This window comes from Gracilinanus agilis, chromosome 1 (assembly GCF_016433145.1).
Source record: "Gracilinanus agilis isolate LMUSP501 chromosome 1, AgileGrace, whole genome shotgun sequence".
Classification (NCBI taxonomy): domain Eukaryota; kingdom Metazoa; phylum Chordata; class Mammalia; order Didelphimorphia; family Didelphidae; genus Gracilinanus; species Gracilinanus agilis.
This window is the reverse complement of record NC_058130.1, coordinates 733,394,929-733,413,851: the sequence shown is the minus strand read 5'-3', so window position 1 is coordinate 733,413,851 and position 18,923 is coordinate 733,394,929. Positions and strand designations below refer to the sequence as shown.

Below are 18,923 nucleotides of genomic sequence, written 5' to 3'. Positions count from 1 at the left end.
GGTTCTGCAACCATTTTGGAACCAGCCACCTCCCTCAAAAAATAAAGGGCCGAGAAGCGTCGATTCGCCATTTTCCGGCCCCGATGCGGGCAGGTTAGGGAATCTGTGGAAACCTCGCGATAGTTGAGCCATTCGCTCTAGTTGAGCCACTCGCTCTAGTTCAAGCCCGTCCGGCGGCGTCATGACGTATACAGAAGGCGCCGGCACCGCCCCCGCCCCCTCTCTCTAGTCGCCAGTGACGGAACCTGAACGCGACGCGGTCTTGAGCTCGGGGGAAGGAGGTAGGAAGAGGCGGCGACGGCGTCCGGGCTTGGGGGTGGGGGCTGGGGGGACCGGGGTGGGGCGGGGCCAAGACGAAGATGGGGTGCTCTGTGACGTGGAAGGAGTGGGTGTCTTCCTGGGGCGCTGAACGGGGGTGGAGTGGGAGAGGAGGTCTCGGGGAATTGGTGGGGGTGAAGAAGGTGGGAAAAGTACGTCCACCGGGGCAGGCCTGGAGCTGGGGAGCGTGGTGGGCGGGGGAAGGCCTCCCGCGGCTTATTCATGCATTCATTCATTCATTCATTCATATATACGCATTGGTCTGGCGTGCTTTTGTGTCTGGGATAGGAGGGGATCCCGCTGGACAAGACATGGGAAGCCCCTAGTCCAGTTGGGGGCCTCCGAACCTGGGACAAGCTTAGTAATAACTGCTTGACAGTGGAGCAGTGGGTCCTGGAAGCTAGTAGGTGTCGTGCCCCTGGCACATGCTGGCCCAGAGACCCTAGACAAGTCACCTAACCAGCAGCTGGCCAGTCATTAAACTCGGTGGATTGAAAGCCAGACTGTAGAAACAGGAAGTCCTGGGTTTAAATTTTATCTCAGACACTTCCTAGTTGTGTGACCCTAGGCAAGTCAGGTAACCCCCATTGCCTAGACATTACAGTTCTTCTGCTTTAGAACCAATACATAGTACTGATTCTAAGATTAAAAGTAAAAGTTCAAAATAAATACAATCCTTGCTTTCAAGGAGCTCGAAATTTAATGGGAGAGACAACAATCAAACAAGTATGTACAAATATGTTATGTACAGGACTGGCGATGATCTACAGAGGGAAAGCACCCAGAATTAAGAAAGATTGAGATAGACCCTTTGGAAGGAGGGATTTTATCAGAAATTTGAAGGAAGCCAGGTCCAAAGGGTAGGAAGAGCTTGGCAGGCATGGGGGACTGTCAGTGAAAATGTCTCAAGGTGGAACGCCCTGTCTGAAAAATGGCAAGAATAATAATGTTTCTGGATAATAGAATATTGGGGGGCAGGGGTAATATAAAATGTAAAAATACTAAAAAGGTAGAAAGGGGCAAATTATAAAGGGCTTTGAATGTCATATAGATCTTGGCAGTGCATTTAGGCAGTTGAATAGAGGATGGACTGAAGTAAGAAAAAGCTTGTTCCAGGGAGGCCAACCAGCAGTCAGCTGCAAGTAGCCCTACCATGAGGTGATTTAGATGGCCCCTCTGCTGCTTGCCCAGTGGGAGCACTTCCTCCTTCCCCTGGGGAAGTTGGGGGGGGTGGGGGAGGGAAGATGGTGGTTCACATGCAGCCTGAGGGTTGAAGTTTGGCACTTGGTCTTTGAAAGGTCCTAGGGTATTGTCAGAGAAGAGTAGGTAGGTAGAGAGCATTTTCTCACCTGGGAGTTTCCTATACTTCCTATATTTCCCAATGAAATCACAAATTCAGTCCCTAACCTTAATTGACTAGGAAACCAGGCCCAGAGAGGTCAATTAATTTATCTAATAATAACTGATATTTGTATAATAATAGGAGGACCTCCTCCCCTATTCTGAAACCTAACCTATGATCAAATAACTCTGTCTTTGTTCCTTGTTGGAATATCAACCAATTCTTAAACAATCCTGTTATTTCCTATACCAAAGGGCCTTTCCCTCACCACCTTTGTCCTCAGTATATTATTGTTCATAATAATTGCGTTGATGTAGTGCTTTAAGGTTTGTGAAAATGTTACTTGTATTATCTTGTTTGATCTTCACCACAACCTTTTGAGGGAGGTGCTGTAATTAACCCCATTTTACAAATGAGAAAACTGAAGCTAAGAAAGACTAAGTCAATTGCCCTAATTACAGGGCAGCTAGTGTCAAAGGATGAAGAGGCTTTCCCAATTCCAAATGCAAAGCCTATCCACCCTGTCACCTAGCGGTCTCCCTTTATAATAGGAGTTCTTAAGTGAATTTTTAAAAAAAAAGTCTTTTGTAACTTTTTCAATATAATTGGTTTCCTTTGTAATCCTGTGTGTTTTATGATCTTAAAATTATTCTGATTTCACCCAATTGCCTTAGGAGCCCTAGACACCCAAAAGGTTATCAGTCCTTCATTTATTAGAATGTAAGCTCCAGAAGGGCAGGGACCATTTTTACTTTGAAGGAAGCACTTAATAAAGGCTTTTTATTTATTCTTTGGCCTCAAGAGACTAAAGTGACTTGCCTTTAATAGTTGACATTTAGTGCTAACTCTGTAGTGCTGATGTGTGCTTTAAGGTTAACAAATCCCTTGACACATTCTCTTTTGATCTTCACAACCATGCTGTCAGTTAAATACTTAAGTATTCTGTTTTACAAATGAAGAAACTGAGACTCAGTGCTGGGAATATAGATAGAAATGAAAGAACTGTGAGTTATGTACTCAGGTATTAATTAACTCCATTTTATAAATGAAGAATTGAGGCTCAAAGGAGATAGATGGAAATAAAAAAGGAACTACCCTCAAGGAGCTTTCTTTTTATGAGGTGATAAAGCATGTAGGTCCATGCAATATATACCACCAACCACCTTGACTCCAAGACATATTAGTATTAAGTATGTGAAGATCTGTTTTAAGAAAGTACAGATTAGAGTCATTCTTCTTTTCTTTAAAGAGTATAACAAGGACCAGTAAGAAGAAATTGGAATGGAAAGGAGGAAGATTGTAAGGGAAAACCTCCTCCCAATTAGAATTGGCCTGACGCAGGATTGGCTGCCTCCAGAGATATAGTGGTTTCTCCTTGACTACTTAGCACTTAAGAATGTTGTTGAAGGGATTGCTATTTTGAAGTTGGTTGGACTAGGTTAGGTATCCTTTGCATTCCCTTCTAACTCCTATTGTCAAACCTCCAGTTTCCTGGGGAAAGTAGCCATTAATCTGGACTAGTAGTCTGGTGAATAGCCTGCCATTAATTCATTGTCTAACCTTAGAAAGCCACTACCCTTCTCAGATCCTGTTTTATAAGATCTTTTCCAGCTCTTACAAGTTGTGGGCTAGAATTTTTAGATGGAATTCCTTATTTTAGTACTTCTGTTAGGTTAGGTATCAGTTCTTTCCTTAAACTGCTCCAGTTCCCCTCTATAACAGAGTATGAAAGGAAGCAACAGTGAATATGTATAGGATTGTGGGAAAATACCTAAAACCACAATGTGGGAAAGAAATTACACCTTCTTAGGCTTGGCTCCAGAGGCTTCCAGAACACTCATAGCCCTGGCTACTGATAGGTCAAGAAGACAGAACTTTGGATAGACTCTTATTCAAGTGTTCCTTACAACCTGGAAAACCCCTCTGTTTATATACTTAATTTTACTTTACCCTTGCCTTATGCACCCTTTCCCCTTAATTCTCAGAAGCCCTCTGAGCTGGGTGCTATAGTTACTCTATAAAAGAAACTGACATGGCATATCCATAGTGGGAACTGCCTACTGCCTCCTGGCTTCAAGGAGAGCTTTGGTCCTAAAGTCAGGTCTTAGACTAACATCTCACTTCTGACCTCAGAACTACCTGAACTGGGCTTAATGCTCTTCAGTTGTAAGATGGCCTCTGGGATCTCTTCCAGCTCAAGATCCGTGAGGAAATGAGTAAGGGTAGGGACTGTGGCATTTGGGGTTGAAAGCAATGAATTTAGAAATATGCCATAAAGGGGCTGATGGCCTGCACTGCTCTTGCCATAAATGCTGGGGGCTATTTTCCTTCTTGTCAGGAAAGGTAAATGCCTGGCCATCTGAGATTTCCCTCTAGAATCCACTCTTTGAGAAGTGCTCCTGCTTATGGAGTACAGCCTTCTACTTACATTTTTGCTTTTATTCCTTCACAATTAGAAAGAGGGTAGATTCACTTTATCTACTCTCCCTATCCCCAATGCCAAAAACATTCCTAAGTCTCCTCTAAGATCTATCTATCATGAAAAAAACTCACTAGACTCCACCATCTTTGCAGCCTATCATCCTCTTCTCTTCTGTTCACAGCCAACCTCTACCCAAAAAGCTCTCTATATTTGTCTCAGCTTCTACTCTCAGTCTCTGCAGTCTGGATTCCATCCATAATACTCAATTGAAACTGCTGTCTCCAAAGTTTAAGATATTCTTTTAATTGCCAGATCACATGACCTTTTCTCAGTATTCACCTCTCTTTACATCTTCATAACAGTTCACATTATTGACTACTGTATTCTCCTGGACACTCTTCTCTGAGTTTTAGTGACTTGACTGTTGTTTTAACCATCTGATTTCGCCTTCTTAGTCTACATTGTTGATTCTTGATCCATATCCTATCCCCTAATTATGGGCACAGTACAGCATCAGGCAGTGGTGTCAAACTCAAAAAAGGATCCCTTTGTTGACTTAGGAAAACCACAAATTAGCATTACCTATATTGTATTATATTTTTACTTATTTTGTTATACATTTCAACCTATATCTTCTGCTGTGCCCTTTTCCTGCCTAATCTCCATTCTTCAGAGGGAAGATGATGAACATTTTCTTACCTGGTAATGACCTTTGGAGCCTAGTGATTCTGAAACCCTGTGGATCATCTTCTAAACCCCATTCTACACTTCCATTACCTGATTCTTTATTCTCATCCTCTTTAATCCTCCTACCCCAAAGTTTTAACCAACTTCCCTCCCTGTCTTCTCCCTCTTTTCTACTGTGCTCTTTAGAATGCCCATTCCAGAGGCAACAAACTTCCCGTTAGCCTTAATCTTTTCCTCTTCCATTAGCCCTTACTGAAATCTGGCTCCCCAAGATGATAAAATCCTCCCTGGACACTCTTTTTCAATACTGACTGCACCTTCACTCATTCTCCTCAGCTCATTGTTTTGAGAAGAAAGATTAGAATATTCCTTGTTCTTTATCGACATTTCCACGTTTTCTCCCATTCACCATCACTCTGGAATCTGGCCTCCTTTAAATTCCATGCTATTCATATCTACTATTCAATCAGATGTTTTCTACAGACCTTTCCAGGTTACTCCCCTTTTTCCTCAATGAGTTCAATACCTGACTTTCAATTTTTCACTCCTGCCCTTGTATTAGGAGACTTCAACATGTTAATTCTTTCTCTATCACTTTAACTACTCATTTCTTCAACCTACTCACTTCCCAAGAGGTATTCTTCCATCCCACCTCAGCCACACATTTGCTGATAACACTACCTTAAGAATTCCAAAATCCTATTATATGACCATAAGTTACTGGCTTTTCATTTCTCCTGTGCCTTTGCTTACCAAACCCTATTCTTTGTTAACACCATGACCTAGAGTTAGAGTTAGTTAGAATTAGCCACTCTCTTCTTCCCATCTTGGCCTCTGAGTGAACTAATTCAGTTCTATCCTATCCTCCTCTCTTTCCTAGCCCCTTTATCATATCACTGATTACACTCAACCAGGACTCCCCTATTTGTCACCTTTGTGCCTAGAGAAAATCACACAGCCATTTTCTGTCTGCTTACAAATTTTATGTTACACAATCTTGACCAGGCTCCCACTGCTGCTAGACAGTCCTGCTATTCCTCCCTCATCAGCTTGTTAGCAGCTCTTCCAAATCTTTTCATCCCTTTTTAAGCCTCCTGTGGCTTCTTTCCCCCTACCTTTTCAGCTGAGAATCATTTTATTTTACAGAAAAAAATTTACCATAGCCATTTACTATGAGCTCCCTCTTCCTTATCTATCACTTAGATGCTCCTTTTTTTCTCCTTCACCCCTGTCTCACATGATGAAGTGGCTTAGTCCCATACCCTTCTACTTCTCCAAGAGATCCCATTCCATCCTGAAGACTGTCTACTCTGACATCCCAATTCTTTAATTTATTTTGAATCTCCATTTGTCATCCCAATTCTTTAATTTATTTTGAATTTCTATTTGCTGGCTTATTCCCTGCTATATATAAATATGTCCATGTCTTCCCCATCCTGAAAAAATCATCACTTGATTCTTTTATCCCTGCTAATGGCCTATATGACTTCTACCCTTTGTAGCCAAACTCCTTAAGAAAGTAATACTTTTCCACTTTCTCTCCTCTCTTTTCTTAATCCCTTACAGTCTGACTTTTGATCTCATCATTCCACCAAAACTTCTGTCTCCAAAGTTATCAATGATCTCTTAATTGCCAAATTTTATTCTTCTTGATCTCTTTGCAGCCTTTGACACTGGATCACTCTCTCCTTCTTGATACTCTTTTTCTCTATAGACTTTTTAGGACACTACTCTCTTCTGGTTCTCTTCCTGTCTTTCTGACTGCACCTCACTTTTCTCTGCTGGAGTCTCTCCTTCAAATCAGGCCCTCTAAATCATAGGTGTCCCTTGGGGTTCTGTCCTGGGCTGCCTTCTCTTCTCCCTTTATACTACTTCACTTGATGTTCTCATCAGTTCCCATAGATTTAATTATCTCCATACTGATGATTTTGAAGTAATACCTATCCTGTTCCAATCTTTCTACTGACCTCCAATCTCCCATCTGCCTTTCAGATATCTCCAACTGGACATTCAGTGGATATCTGAAAACAAAACTCATTATCTTCCTCATTAAGCCCTCCCCAATCCCTACCTTCCCTGTTTCTACAGAAAGCAACATCATTCTCCCAATCACCCAGGCTGGAATCCTAGGCATCATCCTGGACTCTTCACTATCTATCATATCAATCCAATCACATACACACACCAACTTTTGTCAAGGCTTATCAGTTTTACCTTTGTAACATCTCTCCAATATGCCCTCCTCTTTCCTCTGACACTGGCTAAACCCTGATCTAGGGTCTCATTACCAAACATCTGGACTATTGAAATAGCCTGCTGGTTGGTACCCCTACCTCAAGTCTCTTCCTACTTCAATCCCACATTCATTCAGCCACTGAAATGATTTTTCTAAATCATTTATACTTATGTTACTCCTCCCTCCTCCCCAGTAAATTGCCTCCAGATTCACAAAAGGCTCTGTTTAACATTCAGAGTTCTTCATAACATAACCTAACTCCCTCCTACCTTTCCATTCTTTTTAGACCTTACTCCCTAATATATACTCTTTAAAACTAGTGACACTGGCCTCTAGGCTGTTCCACCAAGATGATACTCTGTGTCTAAGCTCTGGACATTTTCTCTTGACTGATCCTCCTTGCCTGGAAAGCTGTCCCTCCTCAATTATACCTACTGACTTCTCTGATTTCCTTTAAACCTAAATTAAAATCCTATCTTATAGAAAACGGTTTCTAACCACTTTTAATTTTAATACCTTCTCTATGTTTATGACTTCCTATTTATCCTGTAGAGAACTTGCTTTGCATATGTTTCTTTACATATTGTCTCCCCTATTAGATTGTAAGCTTCTTGGAAACAGGAACTATCTTTTGCTTCTTTTAGCATCTCCAATGCTTAGCATAGTGCCTGGCACAAAACAGGAACTTATTAAATGTTTATTGATTGAAGGGGCAACTGAGTGTTTCAGTGGATAAAATGCCAGGCCTGGAGACTCCTGGGAGGATCTGGGTTCAAATCTGGCCTCAGATACTCCCTACCTATGTGACCCTGGACAAGTCACATAAGCCCCGTTGCCCAGCCCTTACCTCTCTTCTACCTTGAAACAAATACTTAACATTGATTCTAAGACAGAAGGTAAGTTTTTTTTAAGTTTATTGATTGATTTCCCAATTTTAATCTAGTTCTGGTCCCACTTGTATCAGCTGAGAGTTTGATACCTCTGCCCTAAAGGCATTATCTTGGGCCCTTTTCTCTCTACATTGTCTTACTTAGTCATCTCATTAGCTTCCAAGGGTTTAACTATCATTTCTTTTTAGAGGACTCTTAAATCTCTATATCTAGCACTAGTCTCCTGAGCGCTATTCTCACATCACCTACATCCTATTTGACATTTCAAACTGGATGTCCCAGTTTAAGACAGATGTCTCAAGCTCAGCATGATTTAAACAAAACTCATCTTTCCTGACAAACCCATATTTCAAAATTCCCTTATTTCTGTCAAGAGGCAGTACCACCCTCCCCTGTTCCCTGGCTTGCAACTTTGGCATTTTCTTTGACACCCTCCCTTACTCTTAATAACCATTCATCTCCCAAATGTCCTTTCTTTCTACACATCTCTAACATTCAAGTCCTTTCTATTTGAGTGGATCCCAGACATTTTTGCTCTCAGCACAGTATTATTTGTCACAAGGAATCTCAACCCAGTACATGTTTAAATTGGCAGCACCCTCAGAGAGTTGGGAAACTCATTTATGCACATTTTCCTTTGAATAAGAGCAGACATTTTTGTTCTTTTTTCAAGTTCATGATCTGATGTGTTTCGAGGTTATGGATAAGTCTAGTGGCAAGTTTTGTTTATTTTGTGAATAAAATATCTTATCTGTAATAACATAACAGAATTTTGTAGCAAACCTAGCAAAAACACAAATGTACAACACATCTTTTGAGATCCTCTCCTCTTCTCAAATTACCAGTTTACTAGTTTAGACTCTTCTCACCTTGCCTTAAGTATCTCCCCTTTATTCCATCCATCATACCTGCTGCCAAAGTGGTATTCTTTAGGAATGTCACTACTGAAGAAACTCCAGGGGCTCCCTGTTGTCCTGAAGATCAAACACAAAATTCCCTAAGGCTCTGCACGGCATGGCTCTAGCCCATATTTCAAGTGGGATTATACATTACTCCATTCTTTTTAAATTTATATTTTATTGATTAATTATGAAAACATTTCCATGGTTACATGATTCATATTTCTTTCCTTCTCCTCCTCCCATCCTTCTCCCATAGCCAACACGCAATTCCACTGGGTTTTATATATGTCATTGATGAAGACCTATTTCCATATTATTGATATGGATAATATCAATTATTGGGCAGTGATGGGCAAACTATAGCCAGGGGGACCAATGCTGCCCCCTGAAATGTTCTATGGGGTGGTGGGACATTATACCTAATCTGAAGAATACAATGAGTAGGATACAATACAATGAAACTTCGAAAGAGTTGTCTTAGAAACAGACTGACAGATGAGCATTTCCTTTCTTTTGGCCCCTTCTTTAAAAAGTTTGCCCATCACTGCTCTAGGGTGATTGTTTAGAATCTACATCCCCAATCATATCCCCATCAACCCATATAGTCAAGCAGTTGTTTTTCTTCTGTGTTTCTGCTCCCACAGTTCTTTCTCTGAATCATTACTCCCTTCTTGATGTTGCCCATAAATTACTTTCCATCTCCTGTCTTCCTTGCCTGGAATGTTCTCTTCCAACTTCTGCCCTTCCCCCCCATCCTGGAATCCCTTGTTTCTTTCTAACCTTAACTCAAAAACTACTTCCTTCTAAATGAAGCCTCTCCTGATCCTAAGAGTTGGTGGCACCATTCTTCTTGGACTTAATTACTTTTTGTATGTTCACTATATTTGGATATGTTCTGTCTACCCATCAGAATATTTTGTCTCTGTATACTTAGCACATAGTAGGCACTTGTTTGAAATCCATTCTAGATCTAAAGCCCATGGTCTCCTCTGTACTAGTTTTAATCTAGATTCTGCCACTTTTGCTTGTGACCTTGATCATTTAACCACCTAGAGCTTCAGTTTTGTCTCCTAGGTCCATCCCACCTCTCTTGTTCTGTATGCCAATTAAGATTCCTTCTCTAAGAAGCTCATTTGGTTTAAACTTAAGATTGACTTTTTTTTTTAAAACGTATTTTTTAGTAACAACTCTAAGACAGAAGGGCAAGGGCTAGGCAAACACGGTTAAGTGATTTGCCCAGGGTCATACAGGTAGGAAGTGTCTGAGGCCAAGACCTCTCAACTTTAGGCCTGGCTAGCAATCCTCTGAGCCACCTAGCCCCTTAAGACTGACTTTTAAATTTATTGCTTCCTTTCCTTCCATTACACAGAATTTCCAGTCTCTAGCCTTTGTCATCTGAATGCCTCTAAAGGTACAGTCCCTGTTTTGGAGATGAAGCCCAGCCCATTAATCTTTCTTGTCTCTCAAACAAGTATAACCTGATTCCATAATGAGCTGCTGTAATACCTAATGCACTGCCAAAGTGGTCAGACAGGCTGCCCCTAGGGGTGGGGGACTCCTGGGGCTTCCTGATTCCTGATGGGGGAATTCCTGGAGTAAACCAGGAAGTCACTCCCTAGCTTGGAACCACCAGGTCACCCACCGTGGCAAACAAGAGCCCACTTAGGGCCTTAGAAAAGAAGGCCAGTTTTGCAGAAACAAGAGTGTTAGGGCTGTTGAATTGACAACACTATTGGGTTCTCTGCTCTGTGGAGTCTATAATACAAGGAAAAGAGAGGAAAACATTTTTCTTTTAGGTCTTATTTTTAGTTACATAGTTTTTTACTTGAACGTCATATTCACTTCCAAATAGACCATTCCTCTCCTTCCTCCCCCCATTTACTCCTCCCCCATTGCAGTCTTCAGCAGACCTTCCATATAGCTAAGATTTAAAAGGAAATCCAAACAGGTCATCAAACCTGGTATCTACAATAGGTTATATCATATTTGATATAGCCACACCTGTACCCTCCTTACCTCCTGCCCCCCAGCTACATCTCCAATAAAAGGGGGGGGAAGGTATATTTTCTTTGTACTTTTAAAAATCTTATTTTTGATATCTTCTTATGTCTGGATTTTCAGATCTTTATCTCTCTCCCTTTTCACATCCTAGAAGCCATCTTGTTGACCAGCCAAGATTTTTTTTAAAGGGAAAAGCAGTTAAGCAAAACTTAATAATAAACAGATCAGTCATTGCTGACAGTATAAGATTATACTACATTCCATAACTATTTCCCCTTACCTCTGCTTAAAGAGGCAAGAGGTGCCTTTTTCGTAGGCCATTACAAAGATACAGCATCTCCTGGTGATTCTTTCTATTTACATAGCTATTTTGTTTCCCTCTATCTTGTTTTCCTGGTTCTGCTGACTTGCATCATTTCATATGCCCTTCCTGTGATTTTCTGAATCTTTTATGTCTCAATTTCATTACAGAGATGCCATAAGGCTTTAAAGAATGTAGCATTGGCCCCCTGGGGCCCTGGACTGCATTTTTTGGTAGGGGCTTGGTAGTTTTCTTTTATGCAGTTGACCTCAAAGGTTCCGGGTTCTCAAAGGTTCTGAGTGCACAGCAAAGTAAACACTAATCTCTCATGTTTATAATGATGAGATCTACCTCACATTGGTGCTTTCCCATCTATTATTTCATCTGATCCTCAAATCAATCCAGGGAGGGAGATAGGACTAGGCTTAATCTCCCCATTTGACATATTGTTATTGGAGTGTGAAGGTCACCCTGGGATCTCAAAGGCTGTGCCAAGGAGCACAAGCTCTGGCAGGCTCATCCAATCTGAAAATGAGTCCAGGGCTGATGTGTTCCAGAACCAGCCGCTGAGCTGTGCTCAGATACTCATCACCAAAACTTGGCTGCCTATTGGCTGATAATTGCAAATGTCTGCTTAGGTCATGAAGGTCTATGACCTTTTTGAGAGGCCCACACTGCTGAAATCACTTCATTCTTTTTTTATTATTATTATCTACAATATTTCTGCAACTAAAAATGTTGTCCCTTCTTTCTCCACGTCTCTGACATCTAACTCCTTTCTACTTGAGTGGATTTCAGATATTTTTGCTCTCAGCACAGTATTATTTGCCATGAGGAATCTAAGCACTGCATGTTTAAATTGGTAGCACCCTGGGAGAGTTGGGAAACTCATTCGTGCACATTTTCCTTTCTATAAGAGCAGGCATTTTTGTTCTTTGCTTTTTCAAGTTCATGATCTGATGTTTTGAGGTTGCAACATATGTCTAATAGTCAAGTTTTGTTTATTTTGTGAATAAAATGTCATCTGCAATAACGTAAAATTTTGCTACATTCCTCACAAAACAGCAAATATACTGTGACATACATTTTGAGAGTCTCTGCTCTTCTCAAATTGTCAGTACCATAATGCAAACCCTTTCCCATAGAAAGTAATAGAAGCCTGCCTGTTTTTATTTTCATCAAGTAAGGACATTAGAGCGTTCTCTTTATTTTTTGAGTTAACAAGTATTTTTTTGGTTAATTTGTGTCTTCTACATCCCCCTGACCTCCACTGACCAATTTTTTTCTAAAAATCTCGGCACATAGCCACATAGACAAAACAAATTCTCCCATTAGCCATGTCTGAAAATATGTGTCTTTTCTCCATTTTAAGTAGATTATGTCCTTGTCAGGAGCTGAGGGACATGCTTGTTTTAACTTCATTCTTTTGGACTTGGGGTTTATCATTGAGTTTATTAGAGTTCTAACATCTTTCAAGGTTTGTTTGTTTTTCATCAGGTAGAAATGACAGATTCTTAAAATATTGAATTGTTGACAGATGAGGAAACTAAGCTCAGAAACTACTGACTTCAGGTCACAGAACTCGTATGTTACATATTTAGAACTTACAAGATAGAGTCAGTGTTCCGATCTTCTTTCTAGTGTTCCCCTTCATTTTATGTTGGAGTTGCCCTCTGTGAATTTACCTCAGCCCCTCTTGTATGTTTTTTAGCCTTCCCAAATTTTTGGAGGGATTCCCAAGTATGAAAAGTAGTATCATACAATCCAAGGTCTTGGGGCTAATCACAATATTTTGGACCCCTTTTCTTTTTCTTTCTTTTAGTTGTTTATTCATTTCTTGTGGTTTTTTTTTTTAAGGACTTTCTTTTCTGAATATTCTCATCCCCCATTCCTCTCCAGTGATTTTTTTTTTCCCCTGGGACATAAGAGTGGCCAAAGATAAGCACATTCATTGCTCCCCACCCAGGAAAGAAGGGAGGGAGGCAAATAGGCAGGCACAGTTTTTACAGGCCTGGGCACCAAAATCACACAAGTGCTTTTAGGTTTCTTTGTTCTTCCCATTTTTTCTTTTGTGGTCATTCTGTCTGATTTTCCTGATTTTATATATTTAAGTCTCCATCATCTGGTGGTACCATAATGCACAGACTGCTAGGCCCGGAGTCAGGAAGACCTGAGTTCACTTTGGCTACAGCCTTCCAGCCTAGCTGGGAATCCTAAGCGAGTAACTTAAACCTCTATTTGCCTCAGTTCCCCCCCCCCCCCTGTAAAATCAGGGTAATAATAGCACCTACTTTCCAGGATTCTTCTGAGGCTAATAAATGATACATTTGTTAAGCACTTAGCACAGTTCCCACTTATGGTAGGCACTATATAAGTATTTGCTTTACTTTTTATTCATTCTCTGAATTCTTCATACTCATCCCTTGTCTTTGTTTTTAAAGATAAGGTCTGAAAACAATTCTACTATGAGTAAGCAGAGTCTGCATTTGAACCCAGGTCCTCTGATTTCCAAGTTCAATGCTCTTTCCAAATTAGATCTCATTGCATTAGAATCCCCCCCTTTTTTTTAACCCTTACCCTCTATTTTGGAATTGATAATAAGTACAGTTGTCCCTTGCTATATCGCAGTTAACTTACCACAGCTTCACCGTGTTGCGGGTTTTAAATATATATGTGTGTGCACACATATATATACAATTCTGTATTGCAAAGTTTTTGCTATATGGGGGGTGGTAAGAAAACACCAGTTTATTGAATGAAAAATCCAACGGCAACTCCCCCACTACCCAAGCTCAACCAAGAAAGCAGCTGAGCCTAGGCAATGTACTTTGGACAGCAGGACTGAGTAATAGGACCCGGGGGCACAGGTGGGCTAAGAAGGGAGAATGCATTTCTGTCCAAATCTCTGGGTTGGGGACGAGCCAGGGGTCTCAGTGGACAGAACACTGATTGGAGGCCTGAGGCCTGTAGCCCTAGCAACTAGAGTTCAATCTCCCCATCTTCAGGGTGGGAGAGGGGGAAGCTAGGGCTCCGATGTTTGTTTGCCATGAGGAGGAATGAGGCCTGTGGATACACAGCCAGGCTGGGGCAAGAACAAAGTGTAGAGGGATCCTAGCAGGAGCTCTCCCGATCTGGGAGGCTGCCCACAGGAGGAAAAGAGGGGGAAGGAACAGGTACTGGGGTGGGAGCCTGGGGAAGGCTGGAACGTGGGTGAGCAGGAGTGTTGAGAGCAGAGAAGCTAGAGGGAGCAGGGCCTGGTGCACAGGGAGCCATACCAACTGAAGAGGAGAGAGCAGGCTAGAGCAGGGCAGCAGCCAGTGAATTCTTGAAGACACTCACACTAGGTCGACAGATCATTTCTGAGGACACCAGGGATGCTGGGCAGGACCCCTAGAAATGGGGCCCAGGGACAGAGGGGCCCTTCCCTTTTGTGCCCAGCTAGCCAGGAGATGGAGAGGCTTGGCCACCCTGCTCCTTTCATGCTGGCTGACTAGCCAGCTCTGTCCCTTTGGCCTCGGGCTACCCTCAGGAAAGCTGATATGACTTCAGACAGAGATTTTTGGAATGGGGTGGGGGGGGTTGAACTAACTCCTATCTCACAGCTAGGGACTCATGGGTGCCCCTCACCAGTGCTGTGTTCTGGATCCTGGGTGCTTACTGGCTCAGTGACTGTAGCATCAGTCTGTTTGCTCTCCCACTACTTCCCGGATTTTCACCTATCATGGGGGTGTCTGGAACAGAACTCCCATGATAAATAATAGGTGAGGGATCAATATATAGGTTTCAAGGCAGAAGAATAGCAAAGGCTAGGCATTTGGGGTTGTGACTTGCCCAGGGTCACATAAGTAGGACATATCTGAAACCAGATTTGAACCGAGGACCTTTAGCCTTTAGGCCTAGTGCTCTATCCATCGTGCCACCTAGCTGCCCCCTAGAACCCTTCTTTTTTTTTTTTTTTTTTTTAACCCTTAACTTCTGTCTATTGGTTCATAGGTGAAAGATTGGTAAGGGTGGGCAGTGGGGGTCAAGTGACTTGCCCAGGGTCACACAGCTGGGAAGTGTCTGAGGCCGGATTTGAACCTAGGACCTTCCGTCTCTAGGCCTGGCTCTCAATCCACTGAGCTACCCAGCTGCCCCCTAGAACCCTTCTTTAAAAAAAAAAAATCTCCAAATGGGGCACCCTCAGTTCTCAGGTATCCAGATTTGTTGGACAGATTAGTGTTCACCTTATTCTCTTTTGATCAGTTCAGCAAGTAAAGTAACTGTTGAGTACTTGCTCTCTGCTTGGCCAGAGGAAATGGAGTTGAAAAACATATCCTAGGAAAGGGCATTCCAGTAAGACTCAGCAGTGTGAACAGAGGTATGGAAGCTACAAATCACAGGCACATTTAACTGCTGTTATTCAGTTTAAATGGAGCACAAGAATATATGCTAGGGAATATTGGAAGATCAAGTTGGAAAGGTAGCTTCTTGTGCTGGATCATAGAGACCCTTGAATGCCAGAGGAAGGACTCCTGAATTTTATCATGTGTGCAGTGGGGAGCCATTAGAGGTTCTTAAATAATAGTTACATACATTTCTATAGTGCTTTAAGATTTATGAATCATCACAACCCTGTAAACTAGTTAATATAAGTAATATAATTCCTATTTGATAGATTCTGAAACTTTGAGTCAATAAGGTGAAGTCTAGCATCATACAGCTAGTTCATCTCAGAGCCAAGCCTTGAACTTCAGGCTTCTGACCCTGATAACTGATGTTCCTTCCTAGGCAGGGGAATGGGTTAGGAGGCTCCTGAGATATTGCAGGTGAAACGAAGAAAACAGAGCCCAAAGGACAGCATGCCTAGTGCCTCCCTGCCCATGTAACCGGAGAAAGACTGCACCAACAGCAACAAATCCTTGTTCAAACGACGGAAAAGAAGTTCATAAGGGGTCACAGAAAAAAGCAGGGAAGTTGCTTACTCCTTGGGAGAGTCAGCACACGTGCACCCTTGTTACACACACAGTCCATGAACCAGGGAACTTTCTGCAGTTGTACAATAATTTGGTTTTTGTGTTTGTTTTTTATGTTCTTTTTTCTTGTTCATGTACTTGAATGCTTGTACTCGGCTATGGAACCGAAAATAAAATTTCCTTTTAAAAAATGTACAGGTAAGAGTGAATAAGGCCAGAGATGGAAAGGAGGGAGCAAGATGTATTTTAAAGGTAGAATCCCCAGAATTCATTATCTTACGAGCCCTGAGGACAAGGAAGAGTCAGGCAGAGATGCCTGTCTGTCAGAGAGGATCATGGTGCCATTAATAGAAATTAGATAACCTAAAGGAGGAATGGGTTTCATTGGCAACAAATATATTGGATTTTGGAAAAGATGAATTTGAGGCGTGGACAGATGACTAGAAAATAGCTGTGCATCAAGCAGCACTCAGGAGAGAGATTGGAGTTCATTCTCGTAGCCTTGGTCACATCACCTCTCATCTTAGACTTCTTAAACCACAGCATCATCAGTCAGGATTACAGCCAAATAATAATAATAGCTAGCATTTATATAGCACCTGATATGTGCCAGGCACTGTACTTAAACACTTTACAGATGTTTCTTCATTTGATTTTCACAATACTGGGAGGTGGGTGCTATTGTTTATCTCCATTTTATAATTAAAGAAATCAAGGCAAACAAGTTAAGTGACCGGCCTAAGGTCATACAGCTATTAAGTATCTGAGGCTGAATTAATCTCAGGTCTTCCTGACTCTAGGCCTAGTGCTCTATCTACTGGGCCACTTAGCTAGAGTAATTACTAGGGTCATACCCCATCAAGTCAAACTAGCTATTGGCATGTGCTGAGTCTGTACACTTCAGTGATCCATCATTTCATTGATGGATTCTCCTTCTACTGATCCAAGTTACAATCCCTCTATATCTTAGTGGTGCTTTTATGGCTAAAAAGTTTTGTTACAAGGTAGCCAGCCCAGTACTAGTGAACTTCTTAACATTTAGCTGGGTGATACTTATACAACAGGCTGGCCACACAGGCCACGCCTGTCGTTCAATACCTTTCCAGCTTGCCCTCCATTGGCACAAGCATTGGAAACCTTGGTCCTGGGAGCAGCTGGGTGGTTCAGTGGATTGAGAGCCAAGCCTAGAGATGGGAGGTCCTGGGTTCAAATCTAGCCTCAGACACTTCCTAGCTGTGTGACCCTGGGCAAGTCACTTAACCCCCATTGCCTAACCCTTATCACTCTTCTGCCTTAGAACCAATACACAGTATTGATTCTAAGACGAAAGGTGAGGGTTTAAAAAAAAAACCTTGGTCCCCACAGGGCCATGTGAAGCATTGGAGGAATCCTTACATGTATGCTTTCCTGGCATCTGGACATTAAAGAGGCAATGCCATTCTTCATTCCTAGATTCTCAACTTCCATCTGCCTCTTAGAAATCCTAGAATCTCAGAATTGGAAGGTCAGATACAAGAGACCTGCCTTGAGCCCTGGCCACTGGCTCCATTATACCAACTGAAGCAAGTCAAAGAACAGGGGTAAGAATATCTGTCACTCCCAGGACTATTGGGAGGGTGGGATGAATTACGCTTTAAAGAACTGCATAAGGAAAAGAAATAGAGATCACAACTGCTTTAGACAGCACCATATTATTTTCAAGCTATAGAACAATATATTAATATAATGTAATAAAAATTACCATAATCATAAAGAACTTGCCTAAGTTTGAGACCTTTAGAGGCCCTCAAAGCCAAACTCTTATGAACCACCTCAAAGTATCTCTTACTGGCAGTGGCCAGCATCCTCCTGATGCTTCCACAAATGGGGAAGAGAAACTCAACTTCCCTCCTATACAGCTGGTTCCATCATTGGACAGCTCTGCTGGCTAGAATACTCTTCAGTTGAAATCTACCTCCCTATTACTTACTATTTGGTCCTATTTTAGCCGTCTGAGGTCACAATACAGACCTCTCTACCAAATAACAAACCTTTAGATATGTGAAGACAGCAATTAGCTCTACCTCCTGCCCTGCCAGTCTTCCCTTCTCAAGCTAAATATCTCCACTTCTTTCAGTTGCTCCCCTTAGGACATGACCTAGTTGCTTCCCTGTCCTGGCTGCACATTTTTTGCACGTGGATCCAACTGGTAAATGCCCTTTTTTTAAAAAATGGGCTTCCCAGCGTAGGACACAATACCCCAATTTTGGAGTAATGGAGAGAATGGAATCTGAAGAAGGCAGAGCACAGTGGGACAAAGTCTGTGGTATGATAAGGCCCTGCTGTATGCAAAATAAGTAGCTTAGGCTAGAGGAGATGCCAGTAGAATAGAAGCTCCCTGTGGGCAGAGGCTTGTATCTATATCCCCACTACCCTGCATTTAGGAAGCATTCAAAAGTGTTTGTTGAATTCAGTAAATATCATTCTCTACCTTTGAGGAGTTCAGTCTAGCAGAGAGCATTTGACATACAGAAATATTTGATGGGGGCAGCTGGGTGGCTCAATGGATTGAAAGCCAGGCCTAGAGACAGGAAGTCCTGGCTTCATATCTGACCTCAGACACTTCCTAGCTTAGTGACCCTGGGCAAGTCACTTTACCCCCATTGCCTAACCCTTACCACTCTTCTGCCTTGGAACCAATAAACATTATTGATTCTAAAACAGAAGGTAAGGATTATGAAAAAAGAAAGGAAAAATAAATGAATGAATGAATTGATAAATATGCAGTCCCTCTCCATTGGAATATTCATCACTGATCACTTTGCTTAGCCCTCTCCTTTTTTCATGTCCCACTATTCTTTGTATCATTTCGTTACTTACCCTGTTCTTT

The 18,923-nt window shown here is 41.9% G+C and overlaps 1 protein-coding gene across 2 annotated transcripts in view; it reads left to right on the top strand.

The window, feature by feature from the left end:
• Nucleotides 1–237: 237 nt before the first annotated feature.
• The window catches only part of CCDC124 (coiled-coil domain containing 124), a 44,087-nt gene continuing 25,401 nt past the window's right edge, over nucleotides 238–18,923 (top strand). Inside the window, exon 1 of one of the 2 annotated variants that reach the window (XM_044658654.1) lies at nucleotides 238–281. The gene's annotated coding sequence lies outside the window, so the exon portion shown is untranslated. Of the gene's footprint in view, nucleotides 282–17,510; nucleotides 17,635–18,923 lie in introns of those variants that run through there. The other variant, XM_044658653.1, reaches the window with a different exon arrangement.